The sequence below is a fragment of the Neofelis nebulosa genome, chromosome 16 (genome assembly GCF_028018385.1).
Source record: "Neofelis nebulosa isolate mNeoNeb1 chromosome 16, mNeoNeb1.pri, whole genome shotgun sequence".
Classification (NCBI taxonomy): Eukaryota; Metazoa; Chordata; class Mammalia; order Carnivora; family Felidae; genus Neofelis; species Neofelis nebulosa.
This window is the reverse complement of record NC_080797.1, coordinates 62523478-62536887: the sequence shown is the minus strand read 5'-3', so window position 1 is coordinate 62536887 and position 13410 is coordinate 62523478. Positions and strand designations below refer to the sequence as shown.

At 40.2% G+C, this 13410-nt stretch overlaps 1 protein-coding gene across 1 annotated transcript in view; it reads left to right on the top strand.

Annotated features, from left to right (window-relative positions):
* BLMH (bleomycin hydrolase) overlaps positions 1-13410 on the top strand; it is a 47681-nt gene that overhangs the window by 31479 nt on the left and 2792 nt on the right. The gene's annotated exons all lie outside the window — the stretch shown is intronic.

The window sequence follows — 13410 nt, the reverse complement described above, 5'->3', positions numbered from 1 at the left end:
AGTCGGTGTTACTCTGCCTCCTAAGACATATGAGTAAAAAGCTGCACTAGTGTGGAGTATTTTTCAGTAATTAGTCTATTAGCTAGATTATTCTATGGAAAATCTAAGGATCTGGTGTGCCCCCACGATCCCTGTGACCAGCATGGTGTGCCAGAACCCACAGTTTATCTCTGACACCAATATGTGCTAGCATTCATTCTAAACCATGCTGACCCTTCTAGATCTTGTACCAGAATCACTTGACCAATGACCAAATGCTATTTGGTGTATTTTCACCTACTGCGCTCTCTAGAAAGTTAAAGCCTTCTGAGTGGGAGAATAGGATTGGCAAGAAACTTTAGGCATTTATTGGAGAGTCCTTAGAAGTCCAAAGAGCAGAGGAGCGCTCTGGTTACCGTTTAGAACTGCTCTATTCTGACAAATCAAAACCCAGGCAGAAGTCATAAGGACATTATAGTAATTAGGCTAAACGCTAACAGGTAATAGGTAATATGAGTTGGAGAAAAATAAATAGATATATAAGCAAAATGAAGAAAATAAAAATTTCTAATAGTGATATCAGCCAGAGATCACCATTGACTAACAGTTTAGGGTATATCCTTGCAAATTTTTGAGACCGTATATTTCAAGACAGTTTTTCATAGTAAATCAAAGCCTTCTAAGGTGTTTTTATGCTTTAATTTTTAGGGTTTCAAACCCAAAGTGGCAACCACCATAGAGTATTGTACGTGTGTGCTGGTGGCATTTTGTAGCCACTCTTTCCCACAGCCCATATTCTTTTTAAAAAAAAAATTTTTTTTAATTTTTGAGACAGAGAGAGACAGAGCGTGAACAGGGGAGGGGCAGAGAGAGAGGGAGACACAGAATCAGAAGCAGGCTCCAGGCTCTGAGCCGTCAGCCCAGAGCCCGACGCGGGGCTCAAACACAGACCGCAAGATCGTGACCTGGGCTGAAGTCGGACGTCTAACCGACTGAGCCACCCAGGCGCCCCCCCACAGCCCATATTCTTAACATTAGTCAGTGGATTCTGGTTAGGAAAAACACCATAACCACAGCTTACTAGACCAGTTAGGAGACTGAGAAGAAGTAGGTAGGAAATCCAGTAGATACCCAAACACTTAGAATCAAACTTCAGCATACATCCCACCAATCAGGAATCAGCCAGAAACATCCTTATTGAAAAAGAAAATAGAGATCTCAGCAGCTCTTTGCCTGTTGCCTCCCTGTATGTTTAGATAGTGATTTCCCAGCTATGTTTTTCAGAGCCGTAGGATTTCCAAAGGTAAAAGATGGAGAAGAAAGGGTGTGGAGGTTTGGAAGTGAGCAGATGGGGCGTCAGTCATTTATATTTTCAAACTACTGTCTTAGAAGAGTCTGTTAACCTGAGTTTTAAACTTGAGTGTGCTGTGATTCAGCAGCATGGGCCCATACATGACAGCCAAAACCTGGAAGCCATTTAATTTGTCTTTCCAAGTCTTTTCATCTCCTCGTGATAGGATCATTGGTAGATTTTGACTAACCATCCCCAGGATCTGCTGTGAAACTCAGCAGCTCGGTGTTTATATGTAAACAAATACCAGGGCTGTTAGTGCAGTTCATCATCAGATAGTTGCATATCTCCCTGCTGTTATTCTGTGATTGTGGGCACTTATTAATTAAATTAACTGGTGTGAATTAAAGTATAATATATTTCAGTGTTTATTTTTGAGAGAGAGAGAGAGCATGCATATTAGAGGAGGGGCAGAGAGAGAGGGAGACAGAATCCCAAGCAGTCTCCATACCATCAGCATGAGCGCAGAGCCCAATGCGGAGCTCAAACCCATGAACCGCAAGATCATGACCTGAGCCGAAATCAAAAATTAGACGCTTAACTGACGGAGCCACCTGGGTACCCCCCCAAGTGCAGCATATTTTAAAATTGGTGATTCCTTATATGATGAATTTTGTTTTAAGACAAATACACATAGGGATCAGGTGGAGAGGAGTAGAAACCTGAACAAACCTAGCAGAAAGTAACGGACACTCATAATTCAGTTACATCTGCAAATTGGTAGTAGTTAAGAAATGGATGCAGAGGAATAGCTTGTCTTAATTTGGAAGGATTTGATATTTGTAACATTTTACAACATAAGATACTGCTCCAGATGGACCTCTGTAGCTTCTGTTTCATTTTTGGTCTAATTTGGTCCCTTGTAATTGGGCTTGTGTCCATAATGGTTAGTGTCTAGGAAGTGGACTAAAGTTATGGTTTGTTTAGATGAGCCTGGACCTGTTGGCTTGCTTCTGTGATATTTTTCCATCTGTCACAGTCACTCAATTTATAGATAGTAGTGTTTTTTGTTGGTCTTAGCCTGTCCATAGCCGGTGTCGTGGCTTGACCGCCCTTGTGGTTTTTACTATGATTACAGGATACCCTTAAGTGGTAACCATCAGGAAACTTTGAAAAAGTAAAAGTTTATTGCTTACAGAACCTGGAAATTACACAGCTCACGTGGGGCCAGACATTGAGGTCACAGGTAGACAGAGAGCATGCACATGCCTGAGGTTCTGCTTTAAATAGAATTGAGGATGGGAAACTAGGGTTTTGCAGGCTCACTGTTTATTGGTGAATTTAAAACATAAGAGCAGGAACTTAAAGCGTGGGAAGAGAAGAAGCAAGTGGCCTAAATGGTCAGTTATTGAAATCAACTAGGATTTCTAAAACAAAGGAGCCTCAGTTGGGGGAGGTGGCCTGGCTCTTTCTCTAGTCATATGGCTGATAATGTGTTTATTTGAGATAAACATCTTGGCAGTGGATGCCATTGCAATCAAAGCCTAAGTCAGGCACTTGCATTACAAAACAACAACAACAACAACAACAACAACAACAACAAACCTCTCAGGGTTTACACTACATGGTAGTATCCATTTAAGAGAGAATAAACACATAAAGTCAGACAAGTGCTTTCTTTTGTGTAGTGTGAGTTATTGCCTTTATTACTTTGGACCTAAATACTCTTAAAGAGGATTCTGGGCCACTATTATTTTTTTTCCCATTCAACTATACCTCTTTACTTACTCAATAAAAGTTTTATTTTTGCTAACTTATTCCATTATGTTGAGAGAACTGAGGTCTTGATCCTTGTGATCTGCCTGTAATCCTTGGTGAAATCTTCAGCTATCTAGTTAAGATTAAACTAACTTTTTTGTTGTTGTTCTTGAATAACTAAAATGCCTGAGATTATGCAGAGCAAAGCATTTCAGTGGAGAACTAAAAGCTAAGAAATTGAGGAGTGGGGAATAAGGAATAGTTCATTCAAAGCCAAAATAAATAAATTATTTTCATGTGTTTCTTAGTGATGTTCTTTTTTACTTAACAGGAAGGAAGGAAAGAAAACAAATCTAACTTCATTAGCATACTTGGCCTGACCTTAGGAGAGTGTGTATAGTATGTTGTTATGCTGGCAATATGTGTTTACCCCAGTGAGGCCCTCCTATCTGGCATCCTGGTGGGCATTGGCTGGCATGTGTGAAGCAGAAGCTCTGTTTGTGCTCCCTCTGGAGACATGACAGCCTTAAACAGCAATGCTGGGATTTTGTTTCTGTAGATAACATTGTTAACAGTTTGTTACTATTCTCTTTGGGATTTCTGCCTGTTAAGACTGATGGTTTCTGAAAAAGCAGTGTTGATAATACAAGCCAGATGTAAACAGAGCAGAGATACTTAGGCATGCTGCCCTTGCCCTCTCCTCAGTCCTGGCTTTGGTCTTCCCCATCGGTCCTGTTTCCCCAAGTGAACAAAAGTACTTTCTGACCACAAGAGATATAAAAAGAGAAATTCATTCTTGTCTTACTGGGCCCATTGGGTTACTTCATGTTGGTGAATTCCAGTATTCTTAGTCAGCTGGACTGAAAATTGGATGCATATCTAACATGTTGTATTACCAACAAGGCTTTCTTTTTGCACCTGCTTCTTAAAATACTTAGCTGTGTGTTTTGTACGTTTATGGATCGTATCAGAAAAGGCGGGGGCGTGCCTAGCTGGCTCAGTCGGTAGAACATGTGACTCTTGATCTTAAGGTCGTGAGTTCAAGCCCCACGTTGAGTGTAGCATTTACTTAAAAAAATTAAAATCTTAAAAAAAAGAAAAAGAAATGAATTTCACAACTGGATAAGGGAACAGACCTTGGGACTTGTTACACTGCCTACCATTTGGAGAAGTTGGTAGACTTATTAGAGTAAAATGGTTTGTAAAGTATTTAAGAATTTAAAATAGAGGAAATAACCTTTGGTGTTTCTCTTAGTCAGAAAATCACTTGAAAAGAGGACACTCTTCAAGCCAAAATAACCTGCAGGTCATCTAGATAATAAGTGATAGAACCAGAATTATACCCAGAAAGTCTGACACTAGAGCCAGTTTTCTTAACCACTGAACTCTACTTCCTCTCAGTTTCTCTGTTCTTGTAGCTTCTATTCCAGTCATGGAATAACAGAACAACAGAACAATTCATGATCTTTGGTGATGGGAAACTAGTGGTTGAGGGAACATATAAAACCATAAAGGATTGGAGACATCGTGTAAATGGCTGATGTCAGGAAACTGGGCTCCTAGAGCACCATTTATGGCTGGGAATGTGAATAATAAGGGAGCGGGGTGGGGTATCTTGTGAAGTTTTATGTTCAAATTTAGCACGTTGTGAGTTGAGCAAGTAAAAAACTATGTAAATATCCCAAATTTCCCAGAATTATTTTGTCCATGCTGCTTTATAATGTGTTTGTTTGTTTCTTTTTCTTATTTTTTTATCATGGATACTTTTAAGCACATATAAAGTAAACAGAATAGTACTAAGGAACTTCCACGTGCCCATCACCCAGCTTCAATAATTATTGGCATTCTGTCATGCATATAACAAGGTGTTTCTGATCATCAATAAATTGAATTCTTGGATGTTCCTCCTAATGAGCCAGTCTTATTATGGAACTTTACTTCTCCAATGCGTTCACTTAGTCATGAGATGGTATTCTAGTTTTAAAATCTGATACAGCAGAGCTCTGAACATGGAGTTGTCATAACATGGTTCTTATTTAGTTTCTCAATATACTAAATAACACAGTCTTTAAGTGAGGGTAGGGAGAATATTATTTTCATCCTGCAGTGGTCACTGAAAGAAAATATTTCTTTTAAAAATTTTGTCTCTCCTCGGGCGCCTGGGTGGCTCAGTCGGTTAAGCGTCTGACTTTGGCTCAGGTCATAATATCAGTTTGTGGGTTTGAGCCCCTCATTGGGCTCTGTGGTGACAGCTCGGAGCCTGGAGCCTGCTTTGGATTCTGGTTCTCCCCCTCTCTCTGCCCCTCCCATGGTCATGCTCTGTCTCTCAATAATAAATAAACGTTAAAAAAAAATTTTTTTTTTAATTTTGTCTCTCCTAGTTTTCATTTTGAACCAAGATTAGTTTTTTTTTTTTTAATATATGAAATTTATTGTCAAATTGGTTTCCATACAACACCCAGTGCTCATCCCAAAAGGTGCCCTCCTCAATACCCATCACCCACCCTCCCCTCCCTCCCACCCCCCATCAACCCTCAGTTTGTTCTCAGTTTTTAACAGTCTCTTATGCTTTGGCTCTCTCCCACTCTAACCTCTTTTTTTTTTTTTTTTTTTTTTTTTTTAGTTTTTCATTTTTCAAATTCCTGTTGTGCCTTTCAGATACATGAACATTTGAATTTGTTTTTAACCTATATTCTTCATCTTTTCTTACAAGTAGCCTCTCTGTTCCTGATTTCATTTTAATGGAATTTTCAGACTTTCTCCTAAAAGAGAGTCTCTTGGTGATTTCAATTAAAGAGACTTTGGCATATTAGAGATTACTCTAGAAAGAAATTTATGTGGCTGATTCAGATTATATCTGGACTTCTCCTACTTCTGGAAAACCAGCCTCACCAGCCAAACTATCCCATATGATTTTGGAGACAGTGTGTCCAAAGCTAGGCAAAAAAAAGGCCTCATATCCTTCATCTAATATCATATTGTGGAACCAGGAGAGACAGTGACTACTTTCTTGATTGTAGATCCTGGAAAGTAATTTAAGTCCTTACGGTTTCACATTCCTCTATCAGTAACATGTAATTTCTGTTTCCTTATGATGTCCTACAGTTTGTATATACCCATCAAATGAAATAATGTATGAAAGCATTTTTCAAACTGTATGCTATTACATAACTCTGAAGAGTTTAATGGGTATTCTGTATTTCTTTCAGAGGTACTCAGTATATATAGCTCATAGCATCTTGCTTCATAAGAATTCAAAATTTGCTGATGCATTTGTATTTATTTTTCCTCCTGGTATCAAGGTAGAGTAACTCAGGATAGGAGTATGGGTGATTATGCCCATGTTTTATGTGAAAAAACTGAAACTTGTTGAGAGGTTTTGATTTACTTGGATTGCACTGTGTCAGAGATAGAATTCGGACTCAGATTTCTTAGTTTGACAGAGGCAGCTTCCTAAAAATGTTTATTACCTATAAAAGATAACCTGTTATTTGCAGACCTATTTGAAATTCAGTTTTGTATTTCTGGCACAAGTAATGTAAATTATAGATAATATTGAGCTGAATATACTGAAACGAGAAAATTATATGAGCTAAAAACAGAGGCTTCTGACTTTCTGGAAGGGGGCAAGATACAAATTTGTTATTGCACTGCAATGTTTTCATGTCTTTTCTAGCTTGGGAAAAGTGCTGCTGTTACCAAGTATCAGAGTTCTTTCAAAGGGACTTCTCATCCTCTATCTTTATTAACCAAAGAGGCTGCATGACTTGGGCTAAAAAATAGTACATGTGAGTGAGTAAAACAAAGGAAGCTTGTGATCTCGGATTGACCGCTGCTTCCTTATCAAAGTGTATGACTAAGAAGGGCTACCATTTGTGAGAGGGGACAAACTATGGGACAGTGGCTCCTCTTGACCTGTAACCAGGCATAAGTTTCAGGGACAAATATCCTCATATTCATCGTAGAGTTTTGTGCCATGTGTTTGCTTTCTACTGTTTTCACCTGATCGTCTCCAAGGTGTATTTGCATTAGTTTCAGAAGGATAAAGGTGAAGCACAGAACCCAGAGCCAGACTGCCCAGGTCCTGGCAGTCCCACCTATTGGCGGTATAACCTTGGTCATGGTATTTATCCTACCTAAGCCTTATGCTTCTCATCTATAAAGTAGGGATAATAACCATACCTGCCTCAGGTTGTCGCGACAACTGTACCAGGCATATAAGAAGTGTTCGGAATATTAGCTGTCATTGTGACTGTCGCTACTATTACCTATGGACAAATGAAGGCAGAACAAGAAGAAGGCCCCTTAAACTTTCTCTTCTAGAGGAGAGCTGTTTAACCTGCCCTCGCTTCCAGTTTCAGACCTCTTAAGAATTCAGGACTGTAGTGCAACCATCGTGCTACATCACCAGTTTACCGGATGAGTAACTCATCTTGTGGGCTTAGTTTCGTGAGAGAAAGCAGTGGAGGTGAATAAACCTAGTGCTGTGGAAAAAAACCATTAGCAGGAGCATCACCTCACATTTATTGATGGGTTGCAGGGAACCGTGCTCAGACCACGGTGGAGTGAATGTCTGGCCCACCAAGGAATTTATACTTCTTCATCAGGGATGCAGGAAGGGGATTTGAAGAGGGCCATGATGTGACAGAAGCGGCACTCATGGTGTGCTCCTCAGACTGTAAGATATAGGATAAGTAGACCCAGAAAAGGAAAAGGAGATGATTTCTCCAAGAGGGGCAGATGACGGAGAAATGGGAACTGGGGAGGGCCCCCACAAAGGGGAGACAGGAGGAAGACACTGAAGCTGAGGTGGGTGAGGGGTTAGCAAGGAGTCAAGGGACTAGATGGCATCCCAGAGAACTTGGTGGTAAATCGTGCTGCGGCAGAGCAGTCAGAAGATGCGTCCAGGGAAAAGGCCTTTAGGCAGGTTTTGGAAACTGTACGAGGGATGGGGTTGCTGTTCTGCCACATCAGCAGCAGGACTAATCCCTTCAAATGCTAGGTGCAGTGAGAGGGCAGGAGGATTGAAGCTGGGACGATTGAGGTTGTAAATCTTGCCACACATGTAGTTTTTAATTATAGGGATGAAGTGCAACATACTATAGGGGTAAACTGTAAGGTGGCTGGTGAGTGACTGAGCTGTGAAGGCTCCTTAGTGAGTCTTCAAGGGTGAGTGGAGTCTGAAGAAAGGTGTTAGGGTTGCGACTTTTTTTGGAAAGGAAGTGGGAGGCCAGCCAGAGAAAGGGTAGCTGAGGAGGGGTCTTGGCATGTGGAGCGTGCTTCAGCACATCTGAGGAATGAGGCCAAGAAATAGTGTGAGCTTTCAAGATTGAAAAGCAAGCTTTGCCTGAAACAGGAGTCATGATAGTTTTGGGGTCAGAGAGAAGTCATTGAGTTTCAGTGAGAAAATAGACCCTTGGATGACACCTAAATCTGTACTTGCCTCTCCTGTCCATCGTTCAAGATCTGGCAGAATTGTGTGTGCTCTCAGGCTCGCCTGGGTCGTGCTCACGGGTCCAGGAAAAGGAGAAATCAGACTGGTTGGTACGTTGCCATTTCTCCTCAGCCCTGAGGTAGACAGGCTTCTTCTGGACTCCTTAGCAGAGGACACTTCTTCAGTAGCCTGTGCTTCTGCTATAACTAAATTTGGTTGTGATTTGATGGTTTAAAGAAACACAACCCACAAGCCAAAACAGCCCTCTTTCCCTACCATATTTTTCACTCTGTAAGCTCTCTAGCTTTTGTTTCTGGAAAGGAAAAAAAAAAAAAAAAAAAAGCCACAGGTAATACCAAGCTATAAGAGTATCCTTTCTCTTATCAGTGAAAGGTTCAGGAAATTGAATAGCCAAACTCACCGTATAGCCAAACTTTTGTGTTAACTCTGGAGGGAAAAGAAGCCTCTTCTCATATCAGTGTCCAATGTTTGTCTCATAAATAGCACTTGCGGTTCCCTTTCTTTCTCTCTCTCTCTCTCTTTTGTTTTTGAAACATCCACCCCAACCTGTTCTCTGTCTTCTCAATGCATGCCCTTGGAACACGTGGCATCTCTGATTTAAAGATACAAAATACCTTATAAGCAAACCTCACAAAAACTGGGCACATGACTGCTGATGTGGAATGTGTGAGCAGGTGAAGTTCAGTTTCCTGAACTAGATTACGTGCTGTTATTTATTGCCTAAGCCATAACTACCTAGCCTCTGAGCACTCTCTAGAAGGAAGCTGAACCTCATGGAAAAGACTCTGAATTTGAAGACGGAGGTTTGAATGCGGGCTTTACTTACTGGCTACAGGACTTTAGACAATTCATACCAGCCCTTCCTGCCTTGTAGCATTGTTGTAGGATTAAAATCAAAACAAGGGCAGTGGATGTGAAACTGCATTGTGAAGTGAAGCTTCCTACAGATTTATGCATATGCCTTTGTTTCGTTTTGCTTTTGAAAGTGTAATTCTTTTGACAAATGATAAAATCACATTGTTCCAAAATCAAATTACCAGAAAGCATATAAAGAGAAGGCTTTTTTTCCATTTCTGTCACTCTCCACTCCCTTCCCCTTCCCTTCTTTCAGGTTACCATTTCTGTTAGTTTCGTTGTATGTTTGCAGTGTGGTTTAGTGCAGCAGAGGTAACACGCCGTATTACCCTGCTCTGCCTCTTGCTCTCACTCCTCTAAACAGCATGTCTTGGAGGAGTTTCATATCAGTATGTTTCCATATCGAGACAGCTTCATTATTTTCCATTGTCTGAATGTACCATAGTTTATTCAATCAGTTCCCTTACTAGTGGAACTTGGGGTACTTCCAGTTTTTTTGCTATTACAAACAGTATTGCAGTGAGTTAGTATATGCACAATGCTTAGAGCAGTGCTTGGCATATAGTAAGTGCTAAAAAAGTATTAGTTATCGTGCATAAATACATACTATGTTCATGCAAGTATTGTGTGTCTGTGGGATAAAGTCCCAGAAATGGCATTAGTGAAGGCGGTGAATGCATTTGAAATTTGTCTAGATATTGCCAAATTCCATTTCAAGGGATTGTGTCATTTTGCACATTTGCAACACACTCAATAGAAATGTAAGGTATTACGACGGCTTTATACAGTGGGTACCCAACAAAAGTGGTTGACAGATTATCACCATTTAATTATCTGTTGAAATTGTATATGTTCCTAATTGGAGACTAGACTGTGCCAAGGCCTTAAGTGAGTGGTGGGTTTTCATTTAGACTATGCTTATAATGTTTTCTTACCATTCATCGTTCTTTTTTTCTCTTATTTTTTATTATAATAGTAGAAAGATGTTTATTAAGCATAGCACCAAAGTTAGAAATCATAAAGGAAAAGATTAATAAATTTGATTTCATGAAAATAAAAAGTTTTAGTTGACTAGAAAGCATCCTAGACTAAATTAGAGTGAAAATTATATGATAGGAAAAAATGTATGCCACCTTTATAATATATAAATATATAGTGTGTTATTACTGATCACTACGAAAAAGGCAAACACACCAGGTGAAATAGGCAGAGGTGCCAGACAGGCACTTTACAAAAGAAAACTGTAAATAGCAAGCAAACACACATAAGAAAATTAAATAATTAAGGATGTGTACAAAGATTTAGTTGCAAAAATATTTATAGCAATGTTGTTTCTTTTTTTTTTTCAACGTTTTTTTTTTTTTTTTTTTTTTTATTTTTTTGGGACAGAGAGAGACAGAGCATGAACGGGGGAGGGGCAGAGAGAGAGGGAGACACAGAATCGGAAACAGGCTCCAGGCTCCGAGCCATCAGCCCAGAGCCTGACGCGGGGCTCGAACTCACGGACCGTGAGATCGTGACCTGGCTGAAGTCGGACGCTCAACCGACTGCGCCACCCAGGCGCCCCGTATAGCAATGTTGTTTCTAAGCATGAAAACACAATCCAGACTTCAACAGTAGGGGATTGATCATAATTGGTTTACTCATACAAATTCAGCGCTTAAAAATTATGGTGTAGATAGATGTATTTTTTTTTTAATCAATATGGAAAGAGATGCATTGGAAGACAGCTTGTGTGGTACTTTGTAATAAAAGAGTGTGTATGATGTCTCATTTTATTAAATGTATAGAGTCTACCCGCAGTAACTATCAAAGGCTGTGTGTAAAATGTGGACAGGGCTTATCCCAAGGTGGTGGGATTGTAGGCTGTTTTTAAATTTATTCTCTTCTTCTCCTCATCTACCTCTTCCTCTTCCTCCTTGTGTTGTTCCTCCTCCTCCCATGCTTCCAAAATCTGTTCTAATATGCGTTAATTATTTGGGTAATCTTTAGTATTTGAAGTCAAAAACCAACATAAGAATTCAGAAATTTTGATAGGAAAATCACCTACCCTGTTGTATAAAATTATCATTTTGTTATTTTTTGTAAGTTTTTTTCACCTGTGTATCTGGATTTGTAACATGGTTGTAATTATATAGGGTATATCATTTTTAATATACTTTACTTTTATCACTTAAATATTTCTCGTGTTGCTACATAGCCTTTGCAACTTCATTTTAAATGACTGGCTATGTTCCATGAAGCTGTTTCTCACTATTTATTAGGAAGCTGGAAATAGAACAATGCCAGTGAGGTTTTGCTTTCCTTTCTCGGAGGCTTTCTTCAACCTTGCATTATCACCATCAGGTGAAAGATTGGCAGTGATTTAATGAGGCCTTGACAGTCCAGCCTCCTTAGGTCCATGCTGCCAGACACATCCATCAGAGCAGAACAGAAACTTGATTTTGTCACATTCTTTTCAAAAATAGCCCTAAAAACCCCACCCCATGTTAACCACAAATCATTTGTTAGTGAGGTGAAGTACCTCGTAGACCAAAGACGGCGCAAGATCGAAAATTGACCTAATCATGAATGATGGTGTATTTATCCCCTTAATGAAGTCTGAGAGGTTAAATGTTAGATTTCTGGTAGAATTTCAGAAAACTGTTTTCTCAGGTAAAGATCTTCTTTCCCTTAAACTAACCTATTCACACCTTTTCTGTTTCTGAGTGAATCTGGCCTAATCCGTCTAGAGCTGTATCAACAGACACCGTTTTTCTCTTTACAGACCAACACTACCCTTTTTCTTAACAAATACAGAAACATTGCCAGTTTTTTTGAGGGACTAACTTATTTTATTTCTTTCTCACTGCATATAAACAATCACTTTAAAGTTTAAGCAAAATTTAATTTCACCTTCGTTCCTAAAGCTGACTTTATCTATTTACCTGTTTCCCAAAATATAACCTTGGGATCCTTGTTGCAGATTTTTCTGTTCCGTTTTCCCTGGGGAACGCCTGTTCTAGTTGCCGAAGTGCTGAAGGGCTAGAAGCTGCAACTTTGTTCAAGTCAAAATGGCCACTTTAAACCTGCCTGAAAGGGTACTTTGCTGCTTCCTTACACAGCACTCACTTGGGTTTCAGACATACTGATCCTAAACTCAAACTCCCAAGACACACAGTATACAACAGTTAGAGCAGCCCCAAGTTCATTATCTACTCAGGGTGCAATTACTTGGAGGCCACCTAGACTGTGAGGTTTTTGTAGGCCCCCAGAGAACTCATATCCTGAAGAGAGAGACTAATCAGGCAGGTCCTAAAAGGGTGGATTGCAATTGATAGGAGTTTTAATTTGTGAGGACTTAATCTGATCTGCTTTTGGAACAAGATAGTGTAGATGTACTTATTGTCCATTTTCTCTGTGCATTCTTTGAAGACTCATTTGATTGTGTGATGATAGTATTGTCATAAGGACACAGAACTTTATTACATGAATCTGCCCCTGTCCTTCACCTGCCTCACTGTCCAGAGTTATGCTAGGGATTGATTTAGCCTGCATTATGTGGGGGCGGGAGGATGACTGATGTCTCAAATGGTGTGGTATTCAGTAGTCTGGTCTCCATGCCCACTGAAAACTCCTTTTGGGGAGGGCAGATAATGAATTTCTCAGGAAGCAGTTACTTAGTATGCAGCAAGTACTGGCCCTTCAGCTGACCAAGTTTAGAGTTGATGTCAGTTGATAGAACTATCTATCCGTTGATAGAACTTACTGGCAGTGGTGCAGGTGACAGTAAGGGCCAGGTCCTTGACTGGCTGACGCAAGCAAAGCAGGGCCTTTGGAGAATATAATTAAGACAGAAACCAGAAACAGCACAGGCTACAGCGTTTGTCTGTGTTCCCCTCTCCTGTCTCCCCTGCCGAGAAGAAGAGAGCCGGATCAGGAGGCTTGCATCCGCGGACAAAGATGTGTTCCCTCACGTGACTTGGAAGGAGCCCTTGGGCACTTCTCTGGGGTGTTTTCTTATGAGAACAGATACCCTGTGCCACATCAGAGCGAGCTGTCTTTGGCTTCTGTCAGAGGTGAAGAGGAGAAT